The sequence below is a fragment of the Theobroma umbraticum genome, unplaced genomic scaffold, assembly GCF_002168275.2.
Source record: "Theobroma umbraticum cultivar Fairchild unplaced genomic scaffold, ASM216827v3 scaffold_55.0, whole genome shotgun sequence".
Lineage (NCBI taxonomy): Eukaryota > Viridiplantae > Streptophyta > Magnoliopsida > Malvales > Malvaceae > Theobroma > Theobroma umbraticum.
This window is the reverse complement of record NW_018397270.1, coordinates 1199846-1221005: the sequence shown is the minus strand read 5'-3', so window position 1 is coordinate 1221005 and position 21160 is coordinate 1199846. Positions and strand designations below refer to the sequence as shown.

Sequence of the window (21160 nt, the reverse complement as noted above, 5' to 3'; positions counted from 1 at the left end):
ATTTAGCTTGAAAAGTAATTTCAAAGGAGTTATCAAACCTTGATTTGAAAGGATATAAAAAGAAAATCCTTATAAAACCCGATTTGGTTTTAAAAATAGTTTTGATAAACCGAGAACATCGAGAGTAGGCCGACTATCACTTCGGTTAAGTGTGACCCTTGTGTACAAGTGAGCTCTAGCTAGAGAACCTTTGGGTCGCTGACGGGCTGTTAAACGTGGCTAGGGCCATAGTTTGTGATATACGTGGCAAGGCCACGGGTTGTTATATGTGGCTAGGCCACAAGTGATATTCACGATTGTGACCGCTTGATTCTCCAATGTTGGCCACATAGTCGAGACTGCCATGGCTATGGGGATCCGGTAGAGCAGAGCTCCCGGATGTCATTACGTGGAATGGATCCACGGGTGATTACGATATTCACCTACTCAAGAGCCTTGTGAGTTTTTAACGCATACTCTTTTACATGGTGGAGAGTTGAGATTTCTTTGCAGCTCCCTTAGTTGAATAAAAGCTTTCAGTGCTTATTTGACAAACATGAGATGTTTTACATGGCCGTACACTATGATTTCTTTATATGCCACATATTTTGGGAGCATGCTTACTTTATATTGTTACTCACATTTGTATGGCAATCAATGTTTTTGATGTTCGAACTCGATTTCGTAACATTGTTTTTGGCACTATTTTGCCAAATGAAATATTGTATTATGATTTATGTCATTTTTTTTACAAGGTACAACTGTCCTACTAATGATTTGGTCTCTCAAGATCATGATTTGATTATTACGGTTTTATTATTCAACTTACCTACCTTATGCTTATTTCCCATCTATGCCTTACTCACAGAGCCAATGATCACTGAATCTGTGAGACTCACCCCTTTTATTTCCCTTTGCAGATAGTGGTTCAACCTAGCTTGTATTCATCGACATTTTTAGCCCACCACGGATAGGTAAAGGCATCTCATAGCACTTTATTCCGAGTGGCTCTGCTGCTAGAGGTCGAGTCTGCATAGAGTAATTTGTTACGAAATTAGACACTAGTGTCCATTCAAATGTACATTTAGAGATTTTAAGTCTTGATGTATCATTTGTACGATTATGTGAATTAAAGGTTTACTTAGTTTATACAAGTATTGTTTGCTTTTTATAACATAGAGTTTACAGATCAAAATAATTTTCATAGATTGATGGTATGATTATAAGATAATAACTAACGTTTTAAGTAAGGCTTGTTCGGGACTTGACGAGATCTCCTGCGAGACTTGAACACCGGTAGCGATTGAGGAGTGGTCGTTACATTAGGATAGAAATATACCGAAATACCATGTGTAACTAAATTTAGAGCATAAACTTAATAAACCTACCTTAATTAATTTACATAGACATAAGGAGAATTAATTATGATAAGTTTGCTTACAACATCTTGACAGAGACTAATAGATAAATTTGGACTTGAGGGTAGCAACCAACCCATTGGCATAAGTATAAAGTGGGGGATTAAATTCAAATAATAGGTAGAGTAATTCCACAATCCTAGGCTTTATTTCACTGATACTCTAGCAATTTTAGCATTAATTCCCTAGTTTAGCCTTGTTACTTTAGTTTCATTTTTAATTAATTTTGAAATTAGATTTACTTGAATAAGATTAAGGTGCCTAATTTTAGTATTTAGCAAAAAGTTAGATACAATTCCCTGTGGAGACGATAACTCACTCACTATGATATTATTTGTTGACCATGTGCATTTACATCATGTTTTGCTAAATCGATAAAAGTTTTAAAGCAATTTGTCTTGATAAATTTGCAAGCAACAAGTTTTTGGTGCTGTTATTAGGAGTTGTTTTTCTATTCTTTTGCTAATATTAATATCAAGGAAACTAGTCTTAATGAAAGCTTTGTTTTCTTTATTTTCAAGTACTTCTTGGCTAGTGTATGAGAAAAGTAAAGAGCTTGGAAATTGTCCCTTGTAATCCGAAAATTGAGAAGACTTTTCAAAAATTACTTAGAAAAAACTCTCAAGACTCCAATCAATCAAATATAATGCCTGAGAATCAAGGTGAGCAACAAATTCAAGGACATGTAGTGGATAACCGATCATCAAGGGATTATGCTGTTCCATTAGTCCAAGGACTTCATCCAAGCATTCAAAGGCTAGTAATTCAAGCTAGCAATTTTGAGATTAAGTTGGCCATCATTCGAATGATCTAAACATCTATTCAATTTGGAGGCCTCCCAAATGATGACCTCAATGTGCATATTTCTAATTTTTTAGAGATTTGTGACACCTTCAAGCATAGCGGGGTCACTGATGATGCCATTCAATTGAGGCTGTTTCCTTTCTCATTGCGAGAAAAGGCCAAAGTTTGGTTAAATTCTCTTCCCACTGGGTCTATCACTACTTAGGATGACCTTGCATAAAAGTTTCTAACCAAGTTCTTCCCTCCTTTGAAGACTGCAAAGATAAGGAACAATATTACTTCTTTCATGCTGTTGCATTCTGAATCTTTACACAAAGCATGGGAGAGTTATAAGGACTTGCTTCGAAGATGCCCATATCATGGTTTACCCAAATGGCTGTAAGAGCAAACATTTTACAATAGATTACTATATCCTATTTGGATTACCATTGTTTTTGTAGCTGGTGGCACTTTCATAGTTAAGTTGATTGATGATGCTTATGATCTATTGGAAGAGATGGCTCTAACATTTATCAATGGCATTCTAAAAAGGTATTGCCAAGGAGGGTAACGTGTGTTTATGAGTTGGATGCCATTAATGCTTTGATTGCTCTAGTAGCAGCTTTCACTAAGAAAATTGATTCTTTTGGAGTCCATTCAATATAGAGTCCCTTTATTTCTTGTGATTATTGTGCTGAGGGGCATTCAAGCAATCAATGTCAATATGAGTATGGAGTTAGTGCAGTTTGAAGAGAATAAGTAGCAAAATAATCCATACTTAAACACAAACAATCTTGGGTGGAGGAATCACCCTAACTTCTCTTAGAACAACAATCAAGGCCTCTTATCAGCTCCAAGACCGACTTTTCCTCTAAGTTTTCCACAACAACCTAAACCCCCAGTGCAAGAAAAGAAGTCATTCATGGAAGAATTGCTCATGTAATAAATGGCTAAGATAAATGCCTTTATTTATAGTTAGGCAGCTTCGTTGAAAAATCTTGAGATTCAAGTAAGGCAATTAGCTAATGTTGTCAACAATAGACCTCAAGGAACCCTACCAAGTAATATTGAACCTAATCCCAGGAGGGAAGGCAAAGAACCTTGCATGGTAGTATTCCTTAAGAGTAGGAAAGAGGTTGGCAATAATAGTAAGCAAGAAATGCCACAAGGGAAGCCAATTGAAAATTAATACAATCAAGTGCAAGTCAAAGATGCACTAGTAACACACCTTCCTCTTCCATATCCTCAACATTTCTATAAACAAAAGTTAAATGCTCATTTTACGAAATTTTTAGAGGTATTCAAGAAGCTCCACATCAACATCCCTCTTGCTGAAGCGTTAAAAAAGATGCCTTCATATGTTAAGTTTTTGAAAGATATCTTGACAGAGAAGAGGAAACTAGGTGAATACAAGACAATGGCATTCATTGAGGAATACAGCGCAAGTATGCCATATAAGTACTGCGTGATAATTTGGTTAACAATATTTAATCAATTATTAGTTATAAAGACTTAGTTAGTTGAGAATAAAGGTTTGATTTAACGTAATAAATATATGATTTTATTTGAATTTTCTTGAATAGTTTATGATTTTTTTAAAATATTACGTCAATTTTTTATTTTTTATTTTAAAATAATATATTCTTTTTGTTTTTTTTTTCACATTTAAAAATCTTTTATTTTAAATTTGAAAAATAAAATTTGTAAGAAAACTAAATTTTTTTATGTTTTGAATTTGCTGAAATGTTTTATTTTTTATTTAAGAAATAAAAATTTTTAGGAAAAAAACATTTTTCTTCTTTTTTCTTTAAAAAAATTTTTAAAAAAAATTAAAATGAGGTAGTATGTTTAGACATGTCATGCATTCTTATTGATTATTTTGTGGCATGTCACCTATTTGATTAACACCATTATTAAAAGATTTCAAACAAACTAATTGAACTAAAATTCGAATATCTAATTATGAATTTTCAAACTTCAAGCATCATATAGAAGGTTTTCAAAATAATTTTTGTTGCAAAATGTGTATTTTCTAACGAGGCTTTGTTTTATAAGCAATTGCAAATGCAAAGAAAATATTTGACATTCTTATTCCTAGAAGGGAAATCTTTGAATTTAAAGAAACTTGAAAGTGTATTGAATATGAAGAAAACAAAGGAAAACAGAGAGAGAAAATCTAGAAAAGCTTTCAACTGAAGGAAATAATAGATTCAAATTTTTCCCACTCTTTTAAATGGTTATGTCTTTCATTGAAGGCATTATACTCTTTACAATAACAAACTAGTGATCTAGGAAAAATAAACCCGACATAGGTCAACGAAGCACAAAATTTCATATATTCGTTTCTATGCTGGAGTAACAACTTAACAGACAAGGCCATTAGGCCTTACATTTAAAACAAAATGACACCAAAACATGAGTTTTTTGACACAAAAAATCAAAGACTAAAAGTGACACTAGATGATGTCGTATACTAAACACAAGAAATAAAATGAAACAACTCAACAAGCTGTGTTTGACACTAACACCATTAATGCCAAACTGCATCATTTTTGGCAATTGTCACAGTCTTCTTCAATCTTCAAATATTGTTGACTCTCGCCATTTAATAGCTACTTAACTATTAGAGAAAAGATTAATTCTCAACACTCTCCCCATAATCTTTGATTTGGAAAACTCCCAAGCATGATCTTAAGCACTCAAAACTTTCTCTGCTTAAACTTTTAGTGAAAATGTTAGTCGGTTGCTCATCAGAGTGGCAATACTGAAGATCAATATTATTGTCTTTATAGCCTCCTTTAAAGAATGATGCTTGACCTTAAAATGCTTGGTTCTCCCATGTTGAATCTGGTTCTTAGCAATAGCCACAGTTGACTAATTGTTAACATAGATAAGTGTCTTTTTAGCTTGCTTGAACTCTAAATTAGTCATTACCTTTCTCAGCCAAACAACATGATTAGAAGCAATTGCACAATCAATGTATTTTGCTTCAGTAGAAGATTGAGCTACAGCTTCCTACTTCTTCAAATTCCAAGTGATTACAACACTAATAAAAGAAAAACATAAACCACCTATGCTTTTTGAATCATCAATAGAACCAACCTAATCATTATCACAATATCTTACTAGTTAACTACTTTCTTTCTTCTTATACACCAGACCAAATTCTACAGTACCTTAAACATACCTTAAGATCCTTTTTGCAGCAATAAAGTCAAATTCAAAAGGATCTTGCATAAATCTGGACATCAAATAACTAGCAAACATTATATCAGGTCTAATAGTAGATAGGTAAAGAATTGAACCTATAATGCTCTTGTAGATTTGACCATTAGTCTTAACACATCCATCTTCTTTGCTGAACTTAGCACCAGGTGATAGTGGAGTGCTTATTGACTTACAGGAACTTATCTTGAACTTTTTAAGCAAGTCCTTAGCATACTTAGTTTGATGTAAAAACACACTATCATTGGCTTGTACAACTTCCATGCCTAGAAAGTAACTCATTAAACTTAGATAAGTCATCTCAAATACACTCATCATTTAAGACTTAAATTCTGATAGGTAATCATTATCAGGACCAATTATTAGAAGATCATCAACATAAAATGATACAATATGTAACACAAATCTTTCAATACTTTTCGCATATAAAGTAGACTCATTCACTCTCCTTTGAAAGCCTTGCTTCTTGAAGTGTTCATCAACTCTCTCATACCAAACCATTGGTGCTTGCTTAAGTCCATACAAAACTTTAACAAGCTTGCAAACCTTACCTTCAGATCCTTCTACCACATACCTTTCAGGTTGCTCAACATAAATGTCTTTTGTGAGAAAACCATTCAAGAAAGCAGATTTGACATCTAGGTGATAAATTCTCTATCTTTCCTTTGTTGACAAAGCTGTAATCATTCTAATTGTATCATACTAAGCCACAGGTGAAAAAGCCTTATTGTAATCAACCCTATACACCTGTGCATAGCCCTTGACCACTAAACTTGCTTTCTACTTATTTACAGAACCATCAAGATTTAGTTTGGTTTTGTAAATCCATTTTACACCAATTATGTTCTTGTTTACAAGTCCATCTACTAAAAACCAGGTCCCATTTTTTAGCAATCATACTCATTTTAGCATCCATTGCAAACTTCTAATGCATTTTTGAATTAGCTTCTTCATAATAGGTAGGCTCAGTTATTGCCATGTTACACCTGCTATAGATATTTATTAGTGTTCTTAACCCTTTAACAACCTTACTATCATCTTCTATGTCAAAGTAATCACCATCACCATCCTGAACATAAGTTAGATGAGTAATAATAACTTTGTCAACTGTTTCTGTTAAAGTTTTGTCCCAGTTTCCACTTTGCCATTCATCAAAGCACATAACTTTGCTGACAAAAACCTTATTCAACTCAATGTCATAGGGTTTACAACCTTTAGATGGTTCACTATATCCAACCATTAGTGCCATGACTGATTTGGAATCAAATTTGGTCTTTTTTTTTCATCGAGAACCTTAGCATGGCATAAACAACCAAAAGTTCTTAGATGAGAAACATATGGTTTGTACTCAAATCACATTTCTTAAGAAGTTTTCTGTTCCAAAACTCTTGTATATGTCTTGTTCAGGATATAATTTGCAGTATTTACTATTTTAAACTAAAACACCTTTGGAAGATTCATCTAATAAAGTAACACCTCCCCATTTCAGAAAGAGTTCTTTTTTTCCCTTTTGTTTTTCTATTCTATTGTGGGCTAAAAGGAATGATTAATGGATGCTAAACTCCCAGAAACTCTAAATACTGCTCAAACTCATTTGGTGTATACTCTTTCCCATTATCAATTCTCAAAGTCTTAATTCTCTTACTTGAGAAATTCTCAGCTGCAATCTTAAACTTCTTGAAGTAGCTTAGTGCCTCAGATTTTTTCTTCAAGAAGTATATCAAGCAATACTTGGTGAAATCATCTATGAAGATTATATAGTCTCTACTACCATTTAGTGAAATTGTTTTCATTAGGCCACTAATGTCAGTATGAACTAGTTCCAATTTCTTGCTTGTTTTCATCTATTCTCATTAGGAAATGGTTTTCTAGTTTGTTTAAGAAACTGACAAACCTTACAAAGCTTTTCTGGTTTTGTAATGCTTGGCAAACCTTTAACAATGTCACTTGTAGCCATTTTAGACAAGGAACTCTAACCTTTTATGCCACAATTTAGACATATTAACGTCATTATAAAGAGCAATATTTTCAACTTCCATTAAATTCAATGGATAACATTTGTTCTTTATAGCCATAGATACCAACTCATTACCAACAGGATCAAAAATGGTGCAGTGATCATTTTTAAACAATAAACCATAGTGGTTCTTAGCTAGTTGCCCTACACTTAATAAATTTTGCTTAGCCTTGGGAATAAAATACACATCAGAGATATGTTTTATACTTGATGGAGTGTCTACGGCAATAGTTCCAATACCACAAATCTCCAATAAGTCTCCATTTTCAATTTTGACCTAAGCTTTAAAAGTTTTGTCAATATTTGTAAACAAATTCTTCTTGCTAGTGAGATGACGAAAGCATGCACTATCTATTAGCAAGATATTCTTCTTCTTAGTATTATCTCCCATTGTAGCCATAAACAACACTTTTTAATTCTCTTCAGTTTGTTCAACCACTACAATAGTACCCTTTTATCTGATTTCTTATTCTTGCACACTTTTTCAACATGCCCTATCCATTGACATGATCTACATCTCACATTAGGCCTATACCAACAATATTTGCTAGTATGATTCTTCTTTTTACAATGTGGACATGGTTTGAATCTATCATTCTTTTTTCTTCAACTTGCCATCTCTTAATTTATTACCTTGAGCTTTATTCTTTTGTGCACTAAACGACTTCACCTTTAAATTCTTAATCTGTGCAACTAAGGCATTCTCAACCAGATAATAAGCTCTAAATGTTCTCCTTTGTTCTTGAGCTAACAAAGCATTAATCAGCTCATTAATTGAGACTTTAATCATGTCTTTAGAATCTTCCAAAGAAGAGATTAGTTTCAAATCTCTCTGGAAGACTTATCACGAACTTGTTAACTAACCTCCGTTTAGTGACTTCCTCACCTACCAATCACAGTTGATTTACAACTTTCAACACTTTGTCAGAGTATTCATGGATTTCCTCAGTCTCCTTCATTCTCAGCAACTCAAACTCCCTAGATATATTCAGGATTTGAATCATTTTAGTTCTTTCATTACCCTGAAATTCTTCTTTTAAAGTATTCCAAACTAATTTAGGATCATCAAAATTCATTATTCAAGCAAAAATTGAATCAGAAACAGTTGACTAAAAACAAGATAAAGCCTTATACCTTGAAGCTGCATCTTCATTATGTTGTTTGATCTGTGCCAAGGTTGGAATGGCATGCCTTTGAACCATGAGCTCTCTTGTCTCAACTACATCCCATAAGTTAAAGGCCTTTAAATATGATCTCATCTCCACAGCCCAAATTTGGTAGTTTTAGCCAAAGAAAATAAAAGGTGTTGAAGTTGAAAACCCAACTATAGCCATTTAATCTTCCTTCACTTCTTCTACAATAAATCTCCATAAAGCCAAAACAACAAATGAATGAAAAGTCCCTAAAAAATATTGCTCTAATACCATAAAGAAATTTGAAAGTGCATTGAATATGAAGGAAACAAAGGAAAACAAAGAAAGTGAATCTAAAAAATCTCTCAACTGAAAGGGAGAATAGATTTAAATTCTTCCCACTCTTTTAAATAGTCATGTCTTTCATTGAAGGTTTTATAATCTATACAATAACAAACTAGTGATCTAGGAAAAATAAACTCAATACAGGTCAACCAAGCATAGAAATTCATGTATTGGTTTTTGTGCTTAAGTAACAGTTTAATAGATATGGTCGCTAGGCCTACAGTCAAAACAAAATGACACCAACAAATGAGTTTAATGACACAAACAATCAAAGACTAAATATGACACTAGATGATGTCGTATACTAAACACAAGAAATAAAATGAAACAACTCAACTGGCTGTATTTGAAATAACACCATTAATACCAAACTACATTGGTTTTGGCAATTGTCAAGTCTGCTTCATTCTTTAAATACTATTGACTCCTCTCATTTAACAACTACTCAACTACCACAGAAAAGATTAATTCTTCAACATAATGGTTTAGTCACCAAAGAGAGGAATGTTCATAATGATACAACTGCCTCCCAATTTACAATATGATGGCGATTAGTGGATGGGAATCACCGTTTGCTATGTTATTGTGCCTCCCTCCAATAATGATGATTGGATTAGGGATCATATTATGTGCATTGTTATTATCCATTCTATAGATTTTCAACATGGGTTACTTACTTATGGGTTTAGTTTTAATAGCAACTCACATAGGATCTTGAAGGACCTATTGTAACGTGCAAGTCTGGGAACCCGATTTCTAGACATCGGCGAAAATGCTAAAAAATATTATATTTATCCCTTTTTAATGGCTATTTGATGTAAAATCGAATAGCCAAAAATGTGTAGAATTACATGTCAGTGACTAGGCACCCAAGGTTTTGTTTTGTGGCTTGTTTTAACATGCTCGACAGTACATTCGACTCCTAGGCACTAAAGCTTTTCTCAACACTAACTATAATCTGCATTTTGGACCATGATTCCTTCCAAATTTGGTGAAGTGATAGGCATCAAATAACTCTTCCTCTTATATTTCTATAGGTTCAAAAATCGTGTCGATTGAAGTTCTATAGCTTAAGTTATGCTTAAAACATTGCAGCATGTTCGGAAGCCTTTCTTAAGCTACTTGCACCATCGTTTGCCATTTGAGTTCCAAGTCCTTGTACATCCTTCAATATCAGAAAATCAATTATTTAGAGGCTGAAATGATGGATTTTAATAAGAAATTCATTGAAATTACATAACTGATAATGCTATGACATAAATTAAATTACTACTACTAAGCATAAAGTTTCCTATAGATTACTTAAAACTAGAGGACTTAGCTCAATTTTAGATTCCAAAGATGTATAAGATAACTCTATATAAAATAGTTATCATACCTCCAAACTTAATATTTTGCTAATCCTTGAGTAAAACTTGAAAACAAAGAAAGAAACATGAACATCAAAAACATTAAACTATAAATCGATTGCATTAATCCAAAGATCACTTTTAATTCCTCGTAAATTGTCTTATTTCCTCAATTCAAAGCAAAGCACAAATGTTATTCAAGTTCACATTTCAATAGGTTGTAAGTTCATTTCTCAATGGAATTTCATGTGTGTGTGTATAGTTTCTTGCAATGAAAATTGTTTCATTTAGATATGTTTATGCTCATGCAAGAGTTCAAATTAAACAAGAGTTTCATATGTTTACTCTTCATCTCTTTCTCCACTAGTGTAGACTAACACTTAATTAAGGATCATGAGGACTTTATCTAGCTTGTAATGTGTGGCTAGGGTCAAGGTATGATAAAAGATTAAATGTAACTTAAATCACCTTATGCATATGATTATTCTAGGATCTCTAGTAAGCTTTACTTTTCACTTCTTCTAATCACACCCTTTTCTTCAATTTATCCTCCCTTTTTATTCATCAAACACTTTATTCTATTTTTGGATTTTTCATTTTTTTTCTTCTTTTCTTTCATCAAAATTTAACACCCCCAAACTTATGTCATTTTATGTTAGGTAGTGTGGTGAGTTCTCTACAACTTTTTGAATTTGGAGTCCAACTTCACTTCTATAACTTTTTCACCATTACTGAGCTTAATACATCTCCTAAAAATAATCTATATACTTAGAGTGAAGGGTGTTAAAGTGAGAATTTTATTTATAGGTTAAGGCTCTTTACTGAGTGTTTAATGAAAAAAAAGAAAATTTTGATTAAAAAAAAGTGACTAAGGATATAATTGTATATGGTAGGCTTAAAAAACTCAAACGGTCTAAAGATGGCCTAAGTTATCTCCCTATCTAAGTGTAGCCAAGGATTTTATCTCAAGAGAAATTAAAACAAATTTTGAAACTCAAGACTTTCTCCAAAAATTAACACTTGCATAAACATTCTCTAAATATACACAATTATTCCAAACATGAAACATGTGCTCGGTTTGATGGAAATTCACATTCTCCAATGTTACTTAACAACAAGTTCAACATAATGCTTAAAAAATATTCATATTTACTAAAAGCATAGGATAACAACATAACTAATTTTCTTCATTGGATAAGTATATCTAAGCCATTGGTGCAACTAATTATCAAATCCAAAATTTTCAAAAATTAAAACAAGCTAACTTAAACCAACTTGAAACTTGAAAGCAAGAAATATAACAAGCAAATAAAAGCAAAGTTTAAAAATTCTAAACTTCCCCCTTAAACTTAAATTTACCATTATCCCCAATGTTAATAAAAGTTAATGAAAGAAAACTTCCCTAGTTTCACTCTTCCTTTTTTCCTCATTTCCCTCTTCATCGGCATTGGGATCTTGTTGCATTAATGGAAAGCTTGATGTGTCCATCCCCATATGTACTATATAAGCATGTAGCATTTGCTCTATTGCCCTTGTTATAACATTGAGTTTGCATGGAAAAAGCTTGAGGTGTGAAAGTAGCCTCCTTCTAAGATGAGGTTGTAGTGGTTTTAACTTAAAATTTGGTGTTTGCTCAACCCAAGGTAGTGTAATAAACTGAATTACACCAAACTTCTCCAATTGAGTTCTTTTTGAATAATGCACTTTTGGTATAGCCTTCAAAACATGTGTAACATCTATGAGTTCTTCATCCTTATCTTTTGTTGTTGCATCTTGAACCAAACAAACTTTAAAAAGTTATTTTTGGATTTTCCATAACAACAACCTCCTTAGAAGACTCATAAACTATATCCAAAGAAGGAATGAGAAACAGAAATGGCTTGACTTGTGGTGGTGTAGATACTTCCTCCTCTTACTTAACTTCTTCATCTTGAACTTGCTTGTTGGAAGTATTCTCTAGATTTACTTTATCTACATCATCTACCACATTCTTGCCATTTACCTCATCCAAATGCTTATCACATTCTTCCCTTCCAAGATTACGCTTAATTTCATTTGGTAAAGTTTCTAGAGACTTATTGTTGATGTCATAAACAAGTTGACTCACATGTGTCTTAATATTTCTCATTGAAACTTCGTTACTTTGAATGACTGCATCTATATTTTCCATGTGTCGCCTAAGCAACTCTTCCAAAGTTAGCTTCTTCTTAGGTTTAGCACCCTGATGATGAATAGGCTATGATGAATATGTAGCACCCTGATCATTACTCAATGAAAAAATTGGATGATTCCACCCTGAGTTGTAATTGTTGGAGTATGAATTGTTTTATTTCTCATTGAAGCTTCTATCAAATTGCGTTGATTCATAATAGGCTGCACAGCAATCACGTGAATGCCTATCTCTAAAAAGCTCGCATGTCACAAAGGATTCTGAAAAACATTACCCCAAGTGTCAATTTTATGAGAAAATGCATCTATTTGGGTGGTCAAAGCACTGACACTACCAAAACACATGGTTTTGTTTTACGAAATTTTAGTTGGAAAAAGTTAAAATTTCATTGAAAATTTATTTTTTTGACGAATTTCCAATGGAAAAATTCGTTGAAAATTTCGTTGGTAAAAGCATCGTCGAAAATAATTTCCGTTGGAAATTCATCAAAAATTTCTAACAAAAAATTCTGTTGAAAAATTTCATTGGAAAAAATGCATACTGTCGACTGTATTGTAGCAATTTTGTTGGAAATTTCCACCGAAATTTTTGTTGGAAAAGCATTTTCCACCGAATTTCATTGGAAATTTTTGATGGAACAAAAAATTTCATTAAAAATTTTCAACAAAATTTACGTTGGAAATGCATTTCCCACGGAATGCATCTCCTGTAACAAAAGTAAATGCTCTTTATAGAAGTAGAAAATAGCTTCCTCAATTCTAATTTTGCCTCTATTAAAGTACATTTCTTGTTAAAAATGTTTCTTTAGTACATGTTCTAATATAAGTAGAACATTTAAACATATCCATACATTTTAGTCATAGATCATGACACTCAAAATTCATTGCAAATAGCCATCCTTTCATCTAATTGTGTTGTACAACTATACTTGATTATATCTACTTTGGTGCAGCTTGAACTGGCTTTGCAGGATCTTGTAAACCACAGAGCATGTTTGTAAGACAATTACATCAATCATTTTTGGATATGGAATATTCAAATCTGTAAAACATATGCAGTTACATGATTCAATGATAGTTGTACAAAGAAAAAAGCAGCCTATAAAAAAGTAAAATAAAGGTTTGCTTACTTTCCATGATTTTCTCAAATGTTTCCTACAAAATTGTTAGAAATTAAAACTGTTAGAGATAAAGGGTATGAAATAATGACTAAATTATGTCTCAAGTGTAAATGGAAAAGATATACATAAATGATATAATCGATAATTAGAAAAAAAAAATTCAAATCCTATACATACTACCAACACAAGAATCAGCCATTCCTATACTGTAAATGAGGTAAATTAAACTAAGACTAATTAGGAGCATTGTCTTGTAGAGACAGTTTAACTGTCTAGTGCTGTTGAAAATTTAAGCACCAAACAAGATGATTCTCAAAACTTAAAAATGCAAGCACACACACCAAAGATTATAATTCTTCTCTAAACAAATCATATATTATACATATAATTTCTTACATAAAAGTATCTATATAGAATGTCCATTTTTTATATCATATTGATAAAATGCCTCAATTTCATCTAAGAAAAAGTTACTTCATTGTTTTCTATTAGAAGGATAATTTTACAATGGCATTAAGAAATGTTGGATAGTTCAAGGAAAGGGAAAACAAAACTAATGTTGAGCTATAAAAAGGTAAAAACATAGTAAGGAAGGTTGTTGCAATGAGAAAATTTCATCTACGAGGTACTCTAATAAACTGGAATGATTTAACAAAAAGGCAAAGCCTTCTATTTGCTCAAGATGGTCAAAGCAAAGTGCTGAAATTACTAGAGTTGCGTGGCCATTGTTATCACAACAAGCAACATTTATGTTGTTCTTCGTGCATTTCCTTCCTCCCTCTTTTTCCCAAAAGAAAAAACTACTTCATGTCTTTTTATTTTTTTTTCCTTTTCAAATATGTCTTTATGGAATTTGTCCCAAGAAATTGGGAATATTTGTTTTTATTTGGTTGAGTTCAATGGAGACATGTTTATTTGCTTCATTTTGACAATTGACACATACTTGTCTAATGACATGTCCATCACATACATTTACTGAAAAAATCAAAATCTCAAGAGAAAATTTGACTTTATAATTAAAAGCAGAGAGGATTATGGCATGTGTGGCCAAAAGAATCACCTAATCCCTTACGAGTCTTGGATTATAGAGCTTTTCTTCTCCCATAGTATTAACCTAGATAAAATAAAATCTGACATAAGAGTTGTTTCAATAAAGAACATAGACTAAAAAAAGGAAGTAGCAATGGCTGATATAGTGAATCCCTTGTAATCATGTTCATGATAGACTAATGTATCCTTTGGCAATGTCAGAATCTAGAGAAAGAAAAAAGAACAAGCATCAACATCCAAGGAATTTATTATACATCAAAAGCATAATTCTAAGTTCTTTAATTTGATATCATTTCCTGTGAATGCATTAACTCATACAGTTGACATGAACTTCCACTTTGCAAGTACATTAATGAGATCAAGAAAAGATACTTAGTAAAATGGTGAACTAATCTCTTAAATAACAAGCTGCAATTAGTTTCTTAAAACGCTTTTCAATTAACTTTAATATTCATTTTGTCTAAGGTATTCTTAGTCCAAGGTTTGATCATTTTGTCTAAAATACCTATATATGTTTTACAAGGGGTTAACACCATTCCAAGTCACATTTCCAAATCCCCTAATTAAATCCTTCATAAAACAATATCCAACACCATACTTGCTCAAAGAATTGCAAATAAGCAAGATTAAGGAAACATGTTAAAACTAAATAACTTTTGACAGGGGAAAATGAAGATACCTGCCAAAAGCTTGTAACAAGACAAAAGTGAAAACAAAGGCACGAGCTGGATAGCCAAATCTTCAGCAAAGCTTTTCATCAAAGGTAGAAAACCCATAGTAAAAAGGAAAAGCATGAGCAATATTCAGATTAAGATTAATAATTTAAATGAAAAAATTAACCAAAGAAAATTTTTATGTAAGAAAAGTTGAAAACCTAGAAATTGGTTTTCCCAATTTGACAGCTTTGAATAGAGGGAGTTGGGTTGATAAGTTTGTGAGGAAAAAAGAAAGCAATGACGCAGCCAAGAAGAACCTGTGAAGGAGTTGGGTTGAGCTGGAGTTCACTAGGTTAAATCGATTTAGCCGGAGGTAAAAAGAGGAGGGAAGATCTATAGTATTTTGGGAAAGAGCATTTAGGATTATTTTTAGGGTTTAAATTGAAATAGTTTTATGTAAAATATTATGTAATTTTGAGCAATATGGACGGTTGGCATTAATGGCAAAGATTTTAAATGTTTGAAATTTACACATGAGATAAAGATAATAAAATTTTTACATATGTATTGTAAAACTATAAACTTTAATAATGATATATTTGTAATAAACTTTATTATATTACGTATATATATTATACATAATATTATATAAACATTAATAATGATTTTATTTATAATTTAGTAATATTAATAAATTATTTATACATATATAATATATTATGTATAATGTATCTGGTTAATATAATATGTATAAATGATATATTAATAATATATATACAAATTAATTATACATATAATAACATATTGTTGTTATATATATATGTATGTGTATATATATGTATATGTATATGTATAAATATACATGAATACATATATACAATTTTTTTTTTAAAATTACATATATACATATATGTATATAGTGTTCTCTTTTATGAAAGTTTATTTTATCATTATATGAATTATATTAAATATATAAATATAGTTATGAACTTTTATAAAAGAAAACACTATATACATATATGCATATTATAAAATTTGTATAACTAATAACTAATTGTAAACAATATATTATAAAAACTAAGGTAATAACTAATAAAGTTGTTAACTATAATCATAGAAATAAAATTTATTGTAATCTCACTACCAAAAGATATATGTATATTATAATTAACACATATATAACTATAAAGTTATATACACATAGGTGTAATAATTATAACATATTAATATATATGTTGGATTTTAATATTATATATATTACATATATGTATATATATATTAACTTATAAAATTATATCATTTAAAATAGATAACTTGTAATTTCATGTTAATACAAGCATATATGTATATATATATTCTATTGTTATGATTCAAAATTTGTATACATATAATAAATTAATATATTTTAGATATATTATATAATAAGTTTACTATATATATTATTTTCTTAATTTATATTAACTAATATTAATATGTACCTAAAGTATTATTAGTTATTGTTTAATATATTATTAGATTTTATCATTCTTTTAATAAAATTAAAATTTTATTATGTTATTTTTATAATTTTTTAATTTTATATCATTATTGAATTTGAAATTATTAATTTATAATTTATAATTTATAATTCATGTTTTGAAAACATATAAAAATAATAAGCAAAGAAAAACATATTTAAAGTTTTAATATTATAAAACTCAATATGTATATATTTAATTTTATTAATATATTTCTTATAAGAGATTAATAAAATTTTTAATATATTTTGAATAAAATTTTTTACAAATAGTAATACTGACAGAATTTTTCAACGAAATATTCTGTTGGAAAATTTCTGTTGCTATTAGTTTTTTAGTGGTTTTTAATCTTTTTTGGTGCTATAAACTTTTGATAGGTTTCCAACAGATTATTTTCCGTTGAAAAATTTCGATGAAAATCCGTTGAAAATTTCATCAAAAAGTTTGGCAAGATTAAATTTTTGTTTTTGCACAAAAAGAAATTTCCAATAGATTTCCAACAAAAGTATTTCGTTGGAAAAATTCTATTGGAAATCTGTTGAAAATCCGTTGAAAAAAATCAAATTAAAGTTCTTTTGGAATTCCATTGGAAATTGGTTAGAAATTTTCAACGGAATTTTTTTAGTCAGAAAAACCTGTTTTCTTGTAGTGTGATTGCATCAAATTCATAATCACTAGCAACCCATATAGGCACAAATTATTCAGATGACCACTGATAAGTATAATTATTCATCAACCAAAAGTACTTGAAAATAAAGAAAATAAAGGTTGAATTAAGGCTAGCTTGATTAGTATTAATATTAGCAAACAAAAATAAAGACAAAACTCCTCGACAACGACGTAAAAAACTTGTTATACTTTCTAATTTATCAAGATAATTTGCTTTAAAACTTTTATCAAATTAGTAAAATATCATGCAAGTGTGCATGGTTAACAAGTAATATAATAGTGAGTAAGTTATCATCTCCATAAGGAATTATATCTAAATTCTTGCTAATTACTAAAATTAGGCAATCTAATCTTATCTAAGGAAATCTAGTATGGAAATTAATTGAAAATGAAAAAAACTATTAAAGTAGCAAGGCTAAATTAGTGAACTAAGTTAAAAAAAAATGCAAGTAAATTGAGTTGGAAAACACTAGGGAAGTACTTAGGATTATGGTTTCAATTAATGCTTCATTTGGACTTAAGATTGACTAATTATCTACTTTTATGGAAAACTAATGCTAGCCTAGGATCCTTAAGCATGTATGATTCTCCATCTAGCTATTGTACTATGGCATAACTTAATTTAATTCTCTATATGTCTATAGCTAATTAATTAAGCTAAATTCCTTAAGTATAAATCCTATAAATTGACTGTATATGATTAATAGGTGTATGTCTACCCTATCAGCAAATCATCCAACTAATTCCTGCTTGCAATGATCATATACTACCCAAACTATGGTCTTTTTAGACTAACTTTGTCAAGTATTATTTAAAAACCTATACACATCCTATTGGTGATCAGTCAATAAAATGAGAAATAAGTACAAAATTGAATAAACACTAAATATTTTATAAAAATAAGTAATAGTCAATCAAGCAATTAAACTATATAGTAATATCCACCATAATCCTAGAAAGAAAAGTTTAGCTTAACATTTCAACAACCCATAACAAATTTAAGCAAAACTAAGCATTTATACTAGGAGTTTTAAAGAGAGAAAAATAAAGCTAGTGAGAGAAAACTCTTTTGGTATAGCTTTTTCAAGCTTTTTCCTTTTCTTTTCTCTTTGTGGAAAGCTCCCTTTTGCCTCTGAAGTTGCTCCTCCAAATGCTCCCCTTTAGCCCTAAAAAATGATTGTATTTATACCCCTTTGATGGTTATTTGATATAAAATCGAATGGCAAAAAATGTGTAGAATTATGTGTCGGCATCTAGGTGCCTCAAGGTTGGCACCTAGACACCCAAGGTTTTGTTTTATGGCTTGTTTTAACATGCTGGATAGTGCATTTAGCACCTAGGTGCCGAAGCTTATGTAAAAATTGACTATAGTATAGTACAGTTAGTCAACTTCCTCCACATTTTTCACCATGATCCCTTTCGAACTAAGTGATGTGCTAAACATCAAATTTGTAGCTCTTCCTCTTAACTTTTCGTTAGTTCAAGAATCATGCCGATTAGAGTTCTGTAGCTAGAGTTAGGCTAAAATATTGCAGTAAGGCCTTTATTAAGCTACTTGCACCATCCTTTGCCATTTAAGTTCTAAGTACTTGCACATCCTTCAATATTAAAAAATCAATTAATTAGAAACAGAAATGAGGAATTTTAACAAGAAATTGATTAACATAGCATAAATGATAAATGCCATTATATAAATTAAATTACTACTACTAAGCATAAAATTATCAATAGATTACTTAAAACTAAAGGACTTAACTCAATTTTAGATTCCAAAAGTGCACAAGATAACTCTATATAATAGAGTTATCAGTTAGCAATAACATATTCTTTGTAAACACATTTCAAAAAACCTAAGGCATAATAAAAGCAAATTTGTTCTCTAACTTTGTAAACTACATTTAGTAAACATTAAGAATAATCAAACAAAATTCGTTGTTTTGGGCAAAAGAGTCAAAACCAAATATACACTCAAAATTAAAGTATTAACTGCTAGACTATAACCCTAGATTGGAACATTACCACCAAACACAAAAGAGAATTCTCAAAAGACAACAACAGAAATGTAGAACAATGATATTCGAAAGCTAACCCACACCAACACAATTCAAAATGCACCCACAAAAAACCCTACAAGAAAAGGCAGAAAGAACAAACAATTGAGTCAAGAAAGCAAGATGTACTGAAAGGCTAAAACAATGGAATAAAAAAGCAAGATAAAATGAAAATAAAAATCAATGCAAGAGATTTCAGAAAAAGAAAAAAATACCTTATCGGCTCGATACCATATATGCAAACAATGGGTAAAAGACTTGGGAAAGATAGTTCTACATCGAACGGTAAAATAAAATAAGAAAACTCGTTTCAGCCACACACGTAGCCGATTGTGCAATCAAAGACAATCGAAAGCTCTTTTCGATGAGCTTAAACATTAATAGGCATGTTGAAAGGATAGAATGAAACTAATAAATTCATTCAAAAAATCGATGAGTTCAACAATGAAAACATCTTCTCTCCCTAAAACTAACGAAAACGTGCATGATCCTTTATATTTCTCTTTTCATGAACCACTCATTTGTCCTTAGACCTGTCAATATGGGCTAGCCGAGTCCATCCTAGCCACAACCCTTATGGGCTGAAAAAATATGGGTTAAGCCGGGCCAGCCCATTTTTTATATGGGTTATTAAATCTTCAACCCAGCCCACCTTTACTAGCCCATGGGTTGGGCTAGGCTAGCCCATTTTTTTCAAAAAAAATTTATTTTTACTCTTTATCAATAAAACTATGCCATGATTTAGTCCATAAATTAAATAATAAAAACATGTTACAAACAAATAAAATACACCATATATAAATAAGCAAATATATTACACCAAACATAAATAAAATTTCAATCTTTAACACAATTACACAAACTACAATCCCATCAACATAACTACATAAATACATAATCAAATATTTATAAACTTCAAGACTAATTTATGTTCTTCTCAATTTTCATCCTCAATCAAAACATTTGAGTCTTCTTTGGACAGCAATGATGTCTCCAAGTCCTCATCATTATCATCTAATATTCATTGCCATAAAAAAAAAGATATAATGAGTTTGAATTTTAACTAAAATTATTAATTTAATAAGTAAAGATTAAAGACATTGAAATATATAAAATGAACAATACCATCAGTAGCTAAAGAAAAGCCATGCAACCAATTTTTCATGCAGACAAGCATTTAAATATTTTCATGACGGAGGGAACTTCTAAACTTGGTGAGAACATGACCACCGATACTAAAAGTAGACTCTGATACTACCGTAGCAATCAGAATGCTCAATACATCTCGTGCCATAACAGAAAGATCAGGAAAGCGCTTAGCATTGTCCTTCCAATAATTAAGTACATCCAAGTCTTCAAACACTTCATAATCAAGCTTTGCCTCATCTAAATAAACATCTAACTCAGACTTTCCAGCAATAGAAATTATTTCATTTTGAAACATTTTGAACTCCTACAATTTTTAAATACATAGGCAAAAAAAAAAATATCAAAACATAAATAAACTAACATAAATTCTTCATGTAATAAGAATAAGCAAAGATACAAAACTTACTCTAAAGATCTTTGATCCCTTGGGTTTAGTTTCCCCTCCGACTTAGGCAAATTACTCATTGAGTGAGAAGATGTACTTGATGCACAAGTGTTGCTTGCATATTGTTCAAAGAGCTCGTACAAC

The 21160-nt window shown here is 30.7% G+C and overlaps 1 non-coding gene across 1 annotated transcript; it reads right to left on the bottom strand.

The window, feature by feature from the left end:
* Positions 1 to 2460: 2460 nt before the first annotated feature.
* On the bottom strand, positions 2461 to 2567 carry LOC149526532 (small nucleolar RNA R71). The gene has a single exon (XR_016351908.1). It is a non-coding gene; the product is annotated as a small nucleolar RNA R71 (small nucleolar RNA).
* Between the last annotated feature and the right edge of the window lie 18593 nt (positions 2568 to 21160).